Below are 16,366 nucleotides of genomic sequence, written 5' to 3'. Positions count from 1 at the left end.
AGGAGGGATCACCTCTAGCTAAAAAATGTCCTGTCCAGAATATACCGGGCAGTGGTTCAAATGCATGCTATTAATCTCCGAGAAATCCTGGTCCAAAGACAGGATACAAATGCATAAACTGTGGGAATGCCCAAGATTCAACTATTCTGGCAGATCAAAGAGAGAATTCAATTCATTTTTAAAAGTGACGTGCAATGCTGCTAAAATGTTCATGCTCGGGAATACAGCTCTACTGAACACAGTGTATCATACGAACTAACAATCCAGGATCTTCAGAGCCACTATGACAGCTACATAGCTCATCTTTCCAAAATGGAAGTAACACTCTGCCTAATGCAGAACAATGGGTTTGTAATTTACTAAATCTAAGAACAATTTAGAAAGGACTCCTTGCTGGTGTTTAAAGGAAATTCACATTTTACAATCAGGCCTGGAACCCTTTTCTAGAATGGCAGGGAAGGGATCCATGCAATCACAGGTAGAAATATAATAAAACTAAATACCCCCAAAGGCAGATGGACTAGATTTTTATTTATCATCAGAGTTGCAAATATGACTCCTTATTTCAATAATTTCAGACAAAGAATGATGTTCTGAATTTCTATAATATATTTAATCTGAGAATGAGTGGCAGTCAGATATTGCTATGGTATAAATACCCGGGGGCAAAGACAGACACACAGACGACAGGATATCAGCGAGATTTGGAAAACAGCAGTTGTGCTGGTTAAAGTAATCCTAACATTCTCTGTACCGAGGAGTAAATTGAGACACAGAAAGTGACTTGACCCAGATCACACAGCCAGTTGAGAGCTGGAAACAGAAGTCCTGACTTCCCAGTCCTTTAGCCTAAATTAAGGTCACACTGCCTCCCTACTGACTTGTTAGTGTAATTAAAACTAGAGGTGGGCTAAGAGAGAGCAGTCGGAAGCAGGTCTGCATATGTGGTTCAAGAACCACAGTGCTAGCACATAAGGAAGTGGGGGGGAAGGGATGTAGGGAACCCGTCCCTCACACACAAGCAGAAGAGCAGGGATCTCTCCACAATAACACTCAAGAGAGCTAAGAAAGTAGGCCAGTTAACTTCCCCAATGGGAGATTGTGTGCTGGTTGTGGGGTTCCAGCCCCCCCGCCCCAACTGTCTAGCACAGGAAGTGCAAGCTAATGGAGCATGTACTCATATCCACATAGGGAGCACAGTGCGTTTTACTACGTGTCCCTGTGGAATCCTGCCCGGACGAGTAGGATCCCTACAGTTTAGGATGTACAAAACAGAATCTATGCTCAACGGGATTTATTTTTCAGTATCAATCCATCATTCTTCTTTGTTTAGGGGGGGTCCCTCCCAGTCAGGGTGCCCTTATCATCATTCCAAAATGATAGCGTCTTGCTTATGATAGGAAACAGATGTACAGCCAAATACTGCTCTTACTTTCAATGGGATTATACCAATGTGAAAGCAGATTAGGGTCGGAGATGTTGCTCTATGTATTATGAATTGAGCAATGAGAACTCTGTATGGCATTCATCTGCTTTATAGCAAATATTCTAAAAGTCTTCTAAGAAATTAGTCTGAACTCAATTGCAGAGGTATAGGGTTAATATTGGAGATGAACTGCACTAAACTTCCCTTACTCACTGTTGCAGCTGCAGAAGCCTTCAGGTAAGTTACCTAGTGAGACAAGACTTATCTGGAGCTAGTCTAATTCCATCGCGCTCAGAATCTAACAATCAGTGCATCATTTATGGAGAATCTGCTGAAGTTCCAGAAAGACTCCGGCAAAACCTCAAAGGTGAGCAGCGCTACAAGAAATGGGGATTTGCTTTGTAAATATACCACATGCACTACTCAGTGAGTGAAGAAAAGGGAACCCAAAATACCCCTCCTGATATCTGGTGAGAAATTTATTTTTAAAAACTTAAAATTGAAGAATTAATTGTATTTGGTAAGTGCTACTGGCAGCGATTCATGAGATGATCAACAATTATCTTATTCATCCATCAAGTGTCAGAGGATCACGCAAGGATGGAACCCTAAGAATTACATTCAAATGGTATTTTTGAACAAAGCAAAACACAAAAAGCATTTAGCTTCTCTCGAAGATTTCTCCAGTCCCTCCAACACCTACCACACATACTATTCAAACAAAAGGATTCCTCCATCTTAGGTACTTTTCCACTCGGTGTCTGGAAACCATCAACCTTATAAATCCATTCCAATATCACACTCGGAACAGGAATGCCTGAGTCGCGCAGGATTTAATGAAGTTTCTGATTAAACTGAGAAAAATTAATGCACTCACATTAAACTTGGACACTGTTTAACCTGAAATGGATTGAAAAAATGCTGCTCCATTGGCATGCAAAACCATTGTTACTCAAAATACATATGCAATGGCAGTTATGCCAAATCACTCAAACAACAAAAACCAAGCTAATTTTCAGAGATTTACACATGTTCCTCAAAGACAGATATTTCAAGCTCACAACATAGTCACCAACCAAACTTTAATTAGAGCTACAATTAGAACACAATCCATTCCATGGAAGGAGATCTTCTATTTATAACTGCATATGTGTATTTCACTCACTGATTCCCAGGTGCTCCGCACCCTCATCACTAAAATTTTGTTTAGTTAAGAAAGCTATAGGTTAGTGCTAAATATTAGCGCTGGAGAGAGATGTAAAATGTACTGTACAAATGCAAAAGGAAAGCTCTGTAGCTTGTGATGGTGGTTTCCCAAATGAAATTTCTTTCACCTCTATCTACTTCAGATCATTTTGCTTTCAGATATACCTCAAAACAATGAAGTTAAAGTAGATATGGAAGACAGATATGAGAGATAGTAAAAGGCCTAAAACTGCAGATAGATTTCCACATGCCTATGGAGCATTCCATTAATAGGAGGCAATTCCCAGACTCCAACAGGACTCCACACAGGAGTAAGGGTTCACAAATTCAGATCTGTTGGCAAGAAAATGTAGTTAAGGTACCCATTGTTAACTAAGGTAGTGTGGTTAAGAGAAGTAACTATAGTGATGCAGAGAGGGTACTGCGATTAGCTCAAGTGTTAGCTAAGTTAATCAGCTAACAGTTATATTATTAATTTCAAAGAGCAAAGGTTGAATTCAGTTGATTCCCACCCAGAACACCAATGTTCAATGCTGCATTTTGACAGTTATATCTCAAACACAACTCCCATTGACATCAATGCCCAAGAGGGGATTTTTTGAGAATGGGGCCCATATATTGTAGAACTTCCCCTAACGTTGATGTGCAGCAGTCACCCTGATAAAGTCAGCATTTGCCAACAATTTGGGAATTCGACTTAGTAAGGACTGAGCAGAAACTAAAGACAAAACTGTGGCCTCCCCTTCTATCGGTGTGCAGTTGGAGAGGGTGGAGACGTGGGCGAAGAAGGAGCTTCTCTCTCCCTTCTGCAGGCTGCATAATGGGTCCAGAATTGCAGCCCTTGGGCTCCGGCGAGCATGGCGTCAATAGCAAGTTACTGCCCCTTAGAGCAATTTGCTGGAAAGAAGGCAGTAAGTACATGTGGAGACACAGTTCCACTCACCTCACACACCAGCTAGCATTCCATAAAGGAGTGGCACAAACTGTTTTTCCCCCAGTGCAAATGCAGAGCTCCAGAAGACACTCTTGATCCCTAGGACCTGACTATGGGCTCTGTGCTATTAGCACAATGGAGCCTCGAGTAATGACCTCAAGACTGTGCCATTAATGTTAGTGAAATAATAATGATGGGGCGCTTTTAAAAGAAAGGTGCCCCAGCTTGTTTTAAGAGCTGTGCATAAGAGCTTTCACAGAATACTCCAACCGAGATTCTATGTAATGTAAAAATTAGGCGTTCTTACCAGCTGAAAGAGCCATTTTAAATTTCACATTGTTAAAGGAAAGCCAAAAGAATGACAAGAAGAACAATGTGAAATTTCCAATATAGCAGAAATAAAAACAAATATTGTGTTATAGACTACAGAGCACGAGGCATGATTCCGATTTACAGAAGGCTCCCTGTCAGAGCTGGATGTCTACCTCCAAATATCAATTAAAAGCCTACAACATTAATTACGAATGGGAAAAGATAAGAGTTCAATTCATTTTGTTATTTTGTTCCAGGCACTTCATGGCTGTCAGTTTAACTTTAAAAGAGGCCCACAGTGAAGATAACCCTGTAAAGAGGATAACTTGGAACTTAAAAAAAAAAGAAAAGTGTACTTACCCCACATATGGTTCTAACAGATGTGGTTTTAAATTACCTTTGGGACCTAATAATGTTTTTTGAATGGACTGAATGCTAAATACTTGGCTTCTCCTATGACAGACATGAACGTTCAGTGGTTTAAGCAGAAAACTCCCCATTTATGTCTTTAACTGGCACCGCTTTTCATTTGCAGCCCACATCGGTCAGCGTGATTTAATACTTTGGGCCGTAATCCCCTCACCAGCAACAAAAAAGATTAAATAGCTTTAAAGAAATAAAACAAAACAAAAAAAAAATCTTGTAAACAATACCAGTCTGACTGCATTGTTTCTTACACAACAACAACTCCTGCCGCCTGCAATGGAAACTCACCAGAGAGGACAGCTGAGGAAGAAAAATGTTAAATAATTCAAAGCCACTAACATCAAGTCTGATGTAGGCATAAAAATAGTTACAAAACACCATGCTATACATGTTTTCATTACAGGAATTTTGGCTTACTTGAAGACATAAGAACCCTCACCCTACCTAGGGTGACCAGATGTCCCGATTTTATAGGGACAGCCCTGATATTCGCGGTGTTGTCTTATATAGGCGCCTATTACACTCCATCCCCGTCACACTTGCTATCTGGTCACCCTAACGCTACCACTAGTCCATTCTAGCACCCTTCATTAATCAGACATTCACAGTCCCATCTATTTCCACACCAGATCTTCGGATTTTCATAACGATTTGGTGTTGCTGTATTGTGGAAAAGAGCCCTGCTCCTTTGCACAAGATAAGGGCCCGATCCAAAGTCCATTAGAGTCCATGGAAGTCTTTGAATTAAATGGGCTTTGGATCTGGCCCTGTTTTAGGCAAAGTGCCTAATACCAAACCCCAACTCCCCGTGCCCTGCCCCCCCTGCCATAAATAAATAAATATCCTCAATGTCACATTGTCCACTCCCATATACAGTCTGAAAGACGGGCCTTTGTGAAATATTCCAGGGAATATGATGTAAGCGACCATGTAACCTGTACCATTTCTGCAAAGGTTACTCAACGTATTTTTGTTTGCATAGTGGGGAGGGACAGAGAAACAAATCTGAGCATCAGTTAAAGGAAGAGGGTGCACATTCATTTTTATCAGCAGCATGCGTTTCTGAAGTTGGGGAGAGGAAGTAAGTAATATGCAGAAAAAAAAATAATTAATCCAGGCCTTTTTGTTTCATGCACAGCATAGATGTTACATTATTTTATAGCTCAACGTTCTTGGGGGGAAATGGAAAACCAGGCAATCGCAACAGAACTAGCGTCCCAGTACTTGACAGAAGTTGATAAGCTCCTTTCCCCCTTTTTCCCCCCCAAAGTCAGCCTCTGATATCCCTTAATTTGTTTTTTGTTCCTTTCTTCCAGCTAGACACTTGCTGCCTGATTATCTCAGAAGAAGACATAAAAAGCAAAAATTTTTCAACAAAACATTAATTATGCAGAAGACATAAAATCATGCAAAAACAAATGATGCAGGTGCATAATAACGCAATTCCCTGGAGCCTGTGATCGGCAGCTTCTAGCGCAGACATGTGCAAACAGCTGACATTTAAAGGCTTATGTGGGGTATGCACTAGAAAAGAGAGGCAGATGGGGGCCACTCCTAGATGAGCCATTTCTTCTTCTCTCCAAACCCAAATGATACTATCACCAGCACCACCAGTAAACCACTAAGTCTCCAATCCTACAATGAGCCCCATGGAGACAGACCCCTGCACCCAGATTCAGCTCCACTGAGGCACTGCAGTTCCATGTGGGGGCAATTGTCTGCCTGATCAGAACTCACTGGGCGATAAGATCCTAAACAGAATCTTGGAGAGTATCAGTAACTTCCAAACCCCACTGACCTTGAATCTTGTAGCCAGATTAATATGTTTAGCAGAATTAATTTTAATGGGTCGATATGTTCAAAAGGTGGGTTTTTTTAAAAATCAATCATGGTGGAATTTCCAAAACACATTGCTTATAAACTTTCAGGCCAAAATTTTCAAGGCTAGGTACCTACATAGGATGTCTCAACTTGTAGACCCAAAAATGGAGGCACCTCAAATTTGTAGCTGCTTTTAAAAATTTGCACCACCTTTACATTAGATAATTTAGTCGAATATGCATCTACTACAGAACCTCCTGCATTCCAAGGTTTTATGTCCCAATGCTTTTCATAAGTGGCCAGTAATTTTGGGTCCTCAGCATGAGACACATTGGACCTATTGCTTTACAGGTGCCAAACACCCACAGTAAAACTTCAGTAAAAAACAGAGGCATCCAAAATTGGGGTCCCTTTTTGAAAACATAGGCCTAAGTGACTTGTCCAAGATCATACAGCTAGTGTATTGCAGAGATGTGAATACAAGCCAGATCTCCCGATTCCCATTTCCAGGCCTTCATACCAAGGCTATCTTCCTTCTTTGTCACCCAGAGAGGATATTTAGCTTTGTTTTTCTAAGCATATAAATAATTATGACAATATTCTTTGAATGGTGGAATCACATTAACAGCGTTTACAAAGGAACAGTGTTGTCTCTGCACAGTTCCATGCATTAGCAATTTCCTTCCTGTACCCGTTTATACATATTTTCCACATGTGTTTAAAATGTGACCCCTAGTTTTAGAGAAGAGATTCTCTCAGTATTTCAGTTTGTGATCATCACACACCTGTCCTGGGACCCAGTGTGCAATACACAACTGAGGAACCATACGTCTTGGAAAAATCCCAAAACCTGAATGTATTTAAGAGGTAGTCCACAGTAGTAATGCTATAACAGCACACAGAAATCCTGGGACAAGAGGGAGTGAATCATAGCAAATGGAGATGGAAATAGTCATTGTGATGGGGTGAATTGGCTTTAGCTCAGGGATCTCAAACTCAAATGACCATGAGGGCCACATGAGGACTAGTACATTGGCCCGAGGGCCACATCACTGACACACACCCCTTGCAGCCCCCGGCCCTGCCTCTTCCCACCCCATCCCTGCCCCTATTCCAACCCCTTCCCCAAATCCCCATCCCTGCCCCGCCTCTTCTCTGCCTCCTCCCCTGAATGTGCAGCTCCCCGCTCCTCCCCCCTCTCTCTTGGAAAGCGCTAAGCGCTGCCAAACAGCTGGCAGGTGAGGGGAGCTTGGCGGCCACAGGAAATAACTGGGGGGGGAAGAGGGGCCGCAGGGAGCTTGGTGGGCTGCAGCAAATGCGGCCCGCGGGCCTGAGACCCCTGCTTTGGAGATATCCTATTCTAACTCCTAGAACTGGAAGGGACCTTGAAAGGTCATTACCAGTAACTATAGAAGTTCTCTCCCATTCAGGTCTCACACAGGTGTTCAGGGTCAAGTAATGAGGTAAGGCTGGAGCCACAATGCACTGCTCAGAGGGAATACCGGAAACTCTTAACAGCAGCAACAAAAAGCCCAAAGAAAAACCCAGCTACTCAGTAGAGGAAAGGTGAAAAAAAAAAAAACTTTTGAGATGGCAGAACACTACATCCAGCGGTTACAAGCTGAGTTGTACCATGGGCTGCAGGAGAAGAGGAACACTTTCTTTTCACTTTCATCACATTTTGCTTTGTTGATAATGTTTCTGTTCAGACAGCACGCAGAAAAGCAAGAATAAAAGCCTAATTGTGTCGGCTTTTTCATTGTCCAGCCAACTGATCCTCTCCATAAGCTTCTACTCACAAGGTTCAAGCCCTCGGTCAAGACAGTCCAGTCTCCTATTGAGTACGAGTAATCCACAGTGAGCCGACTGGCTAGTTAAGGGGAAGCAATGGATGGCCATTATGGGAGTGACAAAAAGACCTCAACCATGAATGGCATAAGACAGAAGAAAATGTTAGCAAGTTTTCCTCAGTACTTTACAAGGATAACCACCTTTTTGGATCAGGTGGGAAGATACAAAGAGGACACTGAGGCCTTGCTTCTAAGCCATCCTAAGGTCCTACTACGCCACTCTGGCAGCATATAGGGGGCCTTAAAGTAAGTGTAAGCATAACTGCGGCTCATTTTAAGTCAGCTTTACACTGCCAGAGCCATGCGAAGGGAACTTCCATGTAAATAAGAATCAGGCTTAATCTAAGTCAGGCTTGCAAAACTGCCATGAGACTTTACAAGCCCAACCACAAGATTTAGTAATCCACCCTTAACAGGAAGTTGAAGATTAAAAGAAAAAAAACTAATGATATACTTTCACACATTTTTTGTCATTTGTCTGTGATTTCTAATCATCAAAGTTATTGTTAGAGTAGGGCACTGTCATCTAAATGAGGATTCTTCTGACAGAAGGTGTATGCACACAGAGGTGTGAGGCTGGGCAATTTGCGTGATTGCTCTGTCAATGCTGCTTCTCTTGGGATTTCTTTCCTTTTAATCCCATTCTACAAATCCGGCAAGGCTGGATCCCTTTGATGCGGCTTTGTCTGATTCTCATTAATTGTATTCCCTTCTTCCCCAGGAAGCCTGAGTTTTTGTTACCTGCTAATATATATATACACACATGTGTGTTGATAGATAGACAAAATGTCAACTTTTATTTTATATATAATAGGTATATATACACATATATTAACCACCTATCTCATAGAACTGGGAGGGACCCTGAAAGGTCATCAAGTCCATCCCCCTGCCTTCACTAGCAGGACCAAGCACTGATTTTGCCCCAGATCCCTAAGTGGCTCTCTCAAGGATTGAACTCACAACCCTAGGTTTAGCAGGCCAGTGCTCAAACCACTGAGCTATCCCTCCCCCCCAATATTGCCCATTAAGGTTGCCCAACACTTCCAATTATAAAACCCTATTTTCAGTTGCTTATAACTTGGTCAAACTACCTGTTCAGGCTGAAATTTTCCATGCTGGGTGTCTGCTTGAGGCTGATTGGTGGGTTTTTTTTGTTTTTGTTTTTTTTAAAAAACCATCCATCAGAATGGTTCAGCTGTTTCCAACAACGAGGCTAGGGGAAACACTCTACTGTGTTGGCCACGCTAAAAAATTCTGGTGGCCTCATTATTTGAAATGCTCTAGCACCTCATGTTTTGGAGTTGGGACTTGAAATTTGCCATAGGAGTGGCCTGTGTGTCAGGGGCATGCTTTTTGCTATACCCAAAAAAAGCCACACAAATTTGGTTACATTATAAGCCTTTGGAAAAAAAAAATCACAGTTCACACATTGCTCACTAGAGATTTGCTAGAGTTTAACAGCTAAAATCTCCAAAGATCCCCTCCATATTGGGTGTGCTCCAGCACAGAGCTGAGCATGACTGTCCCTGCAGTTGTGAGGCTCATGCCACGTCCTGGAACTGGGTGCAGAGAGACCATCTTGCCTGTGTTCTCTATGCCCCCCTCTGTTAGGGGAAGCTGTCTGAGTCAAATGCAGGAACGGGGTTGAAGAGCCAGACCTGGAAGGGGAGTAGATTGGGACAACGAGCAGAGGGTGAGGAGAGTTAAGAGAGAAACTGAGACTGGGAGCCAGAGAGCAGAAACTGAGACTGGCTGAGCAAGGACGGGAAAGGAAATAGCGTGAGACTTGGATCAGATGAGGAGCTGGGTGGGGTAGGGAGACAGAGACTGGCTGAGCAAGGAGACTAGGAGGCAGTGGTGGGGAATGATGGCATGGGGAGGGGAGGCAGATCAGACAAAGAGCCAGGTTACATATGTGACCATGTAATTAAAGACTATCATATTGCATATGCACAAGAGGGCCAAATTAAGGATGTAAAAGCAACCTTAATTCTGGCATTTCTCATTGTGTGAGTGCTTATCTTTGCAAGTTCAAGAATGTCCTTTTAACATAGGTTGTGCTTTTTTTGAGAGAGAGAGTTATATGTATTGTTTTGTTTAGCATTGACGCACTGAAAAAAAAGACACCGTAGTATTCAATAATAAACCCAAACCTAAACCTAAAACCAATGGACAGTCAAACAGCCACCAACTTCATGTTTTATATTGCTGTACTAGTAGTACATATGCTGCCAATACTCCAGTCTTAATTGTAGCAATGAAGCAGAATCTTGAACCATGACAGTTTTCCTATACTGTAGAAAATACCACTGTACAAAAGCTTGAGGTGATAATGAAATCTAATTGAATTCTCTCAATTTAAATAGATGGATAAATGTGAATTGGTAAGTATGGCTCAGCAGGCCTGTCCACCTAAATAGGCCATCAGCAACTTCTCCCGCTGTTTTTTCTAATCTCGTTTAAAAGTAGGATGTGTCAAAACCTAGAAAGCAAATCTTATCTTGGAATCAGCAATCTGAACTGTCAACTTTATTTATTTTTTTCCTTCTGCTGATTGCCAATATATTCATCCACCCTATGACTCAGCTCTGCAATCACACATTAAGAACAAACATTTCAGTAACCAGAACTCTTTTTTAGATGATCTTATCATAAAAAAATAGTTCTACCAATGTTTTCTGTTAATGGTATGAGACGAAGCGGGAATCCACCTTCAGAACAAGCAGCTTCATTCACAGCAAGGTTATATGCTAGGCATAAGGTTTTATGGGCATGAGGCTCAAACTTCTCAAGGAATGTAAACTTTCTGCAAGAAGTATTTGTCACTCAATATAGCCAAAGCAACTCGCCCTAATATTCATATTTCAACTATACTGCTGGCTTAAATTTTTTTATTTGAAACAATTATTCAAGAGAGCTGGCGAAGAAAAATATTTATAGGAAAATAATTTGACTATCAGCATAGTGACAGTGGAATGGCACAAGGAATGCAGATCCAACTTTTTTTGCTTGTATAGAACTACATCATAACAGTCTCGAATACCACCACTCCTTCTGAACTAGGGAGATTAGGTAAAAAAAATTTTTTCACTCTGATTTCTTTTAATCTATATCAAAGTGGAAATATATTTTTAAACTATTTTTTTAGAAGCTTTTCCTCTGAAAATATATTGGTCAAGAAGGATCCATGAATACCCAATTCACTGGCAAGTGGCGCATGTTATTCTGTCAAAGCGCCCAGAAATGCCAATCTGTCGGTTCAAAGCAGAAACAGAATATTTTAGCTTTTAGTTAGAATAAGCTAGATTTATAGAGCTTGTAACGGGGCAGGTAACTATCAGTCTTTAAATCTGAACTGACTGAATTACAGAGTTTCATCTCTTTGAATCAAACCAGGGAGAGGCAATTTCAAATTCTGTTGTTTCAGTTTTATATATTATATATTTAAAAACACATAGACACACACAAATAGGGGTCTGTTTGAGTGTTTAAGCATCCAGTGCCAAAAGATAAACAGACAAAGTAGTGATAATAAAGAAATAAAAGGAACAGGTTTGTTGTTTATTCAACTCTTATTTTTGCAGTAAGTGTTAAAAATGGCATTGATTTTAAATCCTAATAAGAAATCATTCCTGTCACACAACATTCATCTTGCCAAATCTCTCTCATCATTCTATTACTGCAATATTTGTAACTTTTGATCTGGAAACATCAAGTTACATAAGATTGTGGTTCTGCTCCCTCGCAAGGATGTGATTCTGTCAGAAAATGAACCACTGAAGCAGAAATTCTAACAAAACTGGCAATGACTTTCCTGGGAAGGAGAGAAAGTACCTCAGCTATTTTTTGTTTATTGTTTAACTACCTCAGCTATTTGTAAGTGGAACCACAGTCAGTGTTTTGTTTTCTTGGGTAGAAAAATGGTATAATGCCAGGTTGAAAAAAAAATATGGGCAGACTATTTTAATTGAAGCACTGCACTCACTGGAGAAGGAGAGAAATGACATTTCAGTTATAACGCACCCTAGGGAGAAAAAAAGAAAAAACCTCACATCCCAAGTACACCCCTTAAACAAAATGAGAATCAGTATTTCAATGATCATCATGCTACCTGCACACAAAACTAAAATGACTGCATTTTAACTATTCTAGTTAATTATCGTAATTAAGTTAGAGGTACCGCAGAAAACAAAGAATGCAACTTTGTCTCTCCCAAGCTCCCTCCTCCTGCAACCCGCCAAGAGAGAAGGCAATTGCCCTCCCCCACCAGCTTAGTAAAATTGTCAGAGAAGGGCACGTCCCTTCCCACTCCCCTCCCCCCCCAAAAAAAACCAGACAAGCAATTTTCCTCTCATCCACCCTTTTCTTTTCCCAGTAGCCTTCCTTTCTGCCATACCCTCTAAAATTAGTGAAAGTTAATTTCTCCTCCCCTCTCAGCTTCTTACCCCCTTTAAATTAAAGGGAAATCCGTGAAGACAACTTCCCCCTTTTCTCCTGCCATGGATTATTAAAGATAGCTCTCCCTCCCACCACTAGCCCTCCAAAAAACGTATCTGAGAAGCACCCTCTCCCCCCAAAAGATGATCTTCTTCCAACAGAACACACACACACACAAAGTACGGGTGAGCTACAGAAAGAGATCTCAGCAGGATCCCCTGTATGATGAGAGCACATGTTAGTGCTGTAGTCGGAGCTCCCAACAGCAGTGGCTTTTGGAGGGAATCAGGCTGAGGGGCAAAGAGGAAACAGGTTGTTTGCAAATACCCCTCACCTCAGCTCTACACAGACCTCCTGCCTCTTTTCTGGGAAGATCCATGGCAAAGCAGTGGACCCAACCCCTGAGATGAGCAAAAACACAGGTAATGACAAAACGCTTCCAGCAAATGCCCCCTCCATACATGCCCTCCCCGCTAGCCTCTCTCACAAACCCCAAATCTGCTGGAAGCAAACACCAGTCATTGCTTTGCACAAGCATTTGCTTCTCAATCACATTGTTAAGGATCATGGGAGCAGGAAATCCTAATGGCCCTGAACAGCCTGAGCTAGGAGGATTTATCCAGCAGCACATAAGAGGCTGGGATCGAAGAACCTAACTGGGAGACTTGCAACTGACACAAAATAGCAAACACCAGGACGTCCTTATCACAAGCAGCATCACAATAGTGAGCCCAGCCCCACTCTTCTCAATCCTTGCTTTCTGGGGGGAAAAAACAAACAAAACTGTATGGGTCAGCGGGATTTTTTTCCCCTCTATCATACATACAAAAATATATGCTACTCTGGTTTCTTCATCAGAGCCTATAAAGTGTTACAGGCTGACATGAAGGGGGAGGCGTCTGACTCTGAAATGGCCAATGAAATAAATTCAATACAAACCTACTGACTTAGGACCATCCTCCCACAAACTCCCCCCCCCCCAAAGAGAAGAATCTGGGTTTACTTTGGCTGATATCCTGCCCTCGACTTCTTGTTCCTTGGTCCAACGTGGGCACAACGTGCCCGGGTGCTACTGGCACACGTGACTGGTATGTTACTGGTGTATATGGTAGACCCTGGATATTGCAGACACGGATGGTGTACACGTTGGAAACAGAACACGTTCCATGTGGGGGGGAGGGGCCAGCCCAAAAGCAAACTATTTGATTGGGGCCAGATACGCAGAAAAATATGAGACTTGGGTTGGCAAGGGCATGTTAATTTGTCCTCCACAATGTCTTCAAGCCATGCTCCAAAGCACCATAACATGCGATGAGCTGCAACACCACAGCACCACAGCCAACTTCAACTTCAACTTGTCTTTTGCTTTTGTCATTTTGTGTCACAACCTTAACTCTATTTTAAAAGTTGACTGCTAAAAACTCATTTGAAAAAGACAGGGAGGCAGGTGTGAGGAAGGTGTTAAATCGTAATCGTAATGAATAAAACTTTCCTGAAAGCACAGGAGCTGAGCAATCTGCAACCCAAAGACTGGAAAGTTTTGGCATCAAATATTTTGGCAGATCTATTTTGAACGTATGAATAAAATATTTTAAAATGTGCTCATAATCCAGCCAATAAACTGGAAAAGACAGTAACAAATACATATTTTTAATCATTTGCAAAATATGTACCATTTCTTATGTGATTGACACCATAATGGTTTTCAACCCAAGATAGTCCAGTGTTATCCTGTAAATAAATAGCTCCGCATGTAACCTTTACGACATTTCTTTTAGAAGCACTGCACATATGTTAACAGTTCCCACTTTCAAAGTCAAATATCGCAGCAATTTTATACCATTAATAAATTTTTAACAAAATACATAAATAGCACTAAGAAATGTGGCTAAGGAGCCAGTGTGTTCTATTATGTAATCACATTTCATTTTTTCGATAGCCAAGTTGTTTAGAATTTAAAACAGAAATCTTCAAAAAAAAAATCAGATCCCCACCCCAAATCTCTTCAAAAATGCCAAACTAGTTGTGAGGGTGTTGGAGGGGCATGAGGGAGTGAAGGGGGGCAGGGGTTTAAATATAATTGCCAAGAAAGGGATTTGTCTCCCAAATTGTAGTCTGGCAGATTTTTAAAAAAGCTGGGAAATCCACCCTTTGGAAAACGTGGAACACAACCACCACTCTAACACAGATCCAAATGTAAACACACACACACACACTGATGGGGAGCGGGGCGTAGGGGTTAGAAAGAGGGGATTGTGGCCATATATAATGGCACCCTCTTTTTGCTGAGATTACTGATTACTAAATAAATCAACAACATAAATAATAAATGATTCATAGAGCTTGCAACCTGGGCAAGTCGCTGGCAGCCTTTCTGGGAGGACCTGACACCCTCGCCGACCCAGACGCGTTGGAGTGGAGGGGGGGGGGGGGAAGAGGTAACCCTCCCAAACACACCCAAGAACCCACCTAAGTCTTACAGGCTCGGGGTCCCGGCTACACAGCAGGGATCCAGCCCAGCATCTCTCTCCGACGCTGGGCTCTGCTGAGCCATGAGCTCTGTCTGACTGAACTAAGGCTGCAAACAGGGCACAAGGACCGGGGAGCTGGAGCGGCAGCTCGATGTGTCTGCGAGAGGCTAGAGGGAAACCAAGCCATGCAAAGGCTGGGAGAAGCCAGCCAGAGGGGCGCTTTTCACAATGCATGGAAAGTGACCGCGGGGATGGGGGGGGGGAGTGTTTAAAGTCTCTTGCTGCACGAAAAGGGGTTTTCTTGGGGGGGAGGGGAATCGCGACAGATTCAGAGAGCTCTGGGTGTTCCCCAAACCCCGAGTACGTGTGTGGCGGGTGGGGGGGGGAGGGAGACGAGCGAGAGCTGGTGGAGGAGGACGAGAGACACATGCACTTTTCACAGCAACACGCCAGCTTACCATTTCTGCAGGCGGCAATGCCACTTCTAGGTACGGCTCCTCCGCGCGATCCCAAACGGGGCAACTACAGCCAGGCACCGCAGCTCCTCCTCCGGCAGCTCCACACCACCGCCACCGCCAAGGCTGGTCCAGCTTCTTCCCAGGCAGAAGTCTGCCTGGTAGGGAGTACTGCCCCAAATAAGCAGCTGCAATCCAAAGGCTTTTATTTAAAGCTCCCCCTCCCCCTGCCTGCCTCGCTCGCTCCCTTACACACACATACACAGAGAGAGGAAGAGAGCCACACACAGGTTACATGAATGGGAGGCAGGAACCAATCCTACAATGCCTGGGAATGACAAGCACACATGCATTCAAAGCTGGTCTGCACCACTCAGGCGAAAAAGGCGGGGGAGGCAGGCTCCGCTCAGGTGATGCTGCCAATTGCCATCTCGGAGTGGCACCGCCACAGCGTCCCTGTTTCCACTCCCACTCCGATTTGGGGTTTATTCCTCCCTGGCAATATTCCGGGGGTTGTCTCCCTGCAGCGTCGAGCAGTGTAATTAACAAACGAACACCGTGATTCCTTCTTCCCAGCCGCTAGTTTTCTGCTACTTGTCTCATGTCTCGCCTTTTGTGTTATTTGCTCAGAGATCACAAATAGAAACACCGTCAAGCGATCATTTTTTTTATTTAGGCATCTATAATTATATTGCTCTTTGTCTCTTTTACAAATGTGACGGGGGGTGGACTGCAAACATTTAGTTGCATAACTCAAAAAAGATTATTTCTGAAGGATGAGGAAAAAATAACAGGATCAGGTGTTGCATTTTTTAAAAACATCCTCAGTCTGGATTTTCTTTTTTAAACTTCACTTCAGTGGCAGGAAATCAAAGTGAACGCTTTGCCACTCAATATTCTCTTAAGAGAGGAAGGAGGGTTATGTGATTAAGACACTGGATAGGGCCTCAGATCTGGGTTTAATTTTCGGCCCTGCCACTGACATCCTGTGTGACCTTGGGCAAGTCACTTAGAACTAAGGCTCT

The 16,366-nt window shown here is 42.7% G+C and overlaps 1 protein-coding gene across 2 annotated transcripts in view; it reads right to left on the bottom strand.

Annotated features, from left to right (window-relative positions):
* TENM4 (teneurin transmembrane protein 4) overlaps window positions 1-15,549 on the bottom strand; it is a 752,323-nt gene extending 736,774 nt beyond the window's left edge. For both annotated transcript variants that reach the window (XM_054015769.1, XM_054015770.1), the window contains exon 1: window positions 15,345-15,549. The gene's annotated coding sequence lies outside the window, so the exon portion shown is untranslated. The remainder of the gene's footprint in view (window positions 1-15,344) is intronic.
* Between the last annotated feature and the right edge of the window lie 817 nt (window positions 15,550-16,366).

The sequence above is a fragment of the Malaclemys terrapin genome, chromosome 1 (genome assembly GCF_027887155.1).
Source record: "Malaclemys terrapin pileata isolate rMalTer1 chromosome 1, rMalTer1.hap1, whole genome shotgun sequence".
Taxonomy (NCBI): domain Eukaryota; kingdom Metazoa; phylum Chordata; order Testudines; family Emydidae; genus Malaclemys; species Malaclemys terrapin.
Note: the sequence above shows the minus strand (reverse complement) of the source record. Positions and strands in the feature narration are given on the sequence as shown.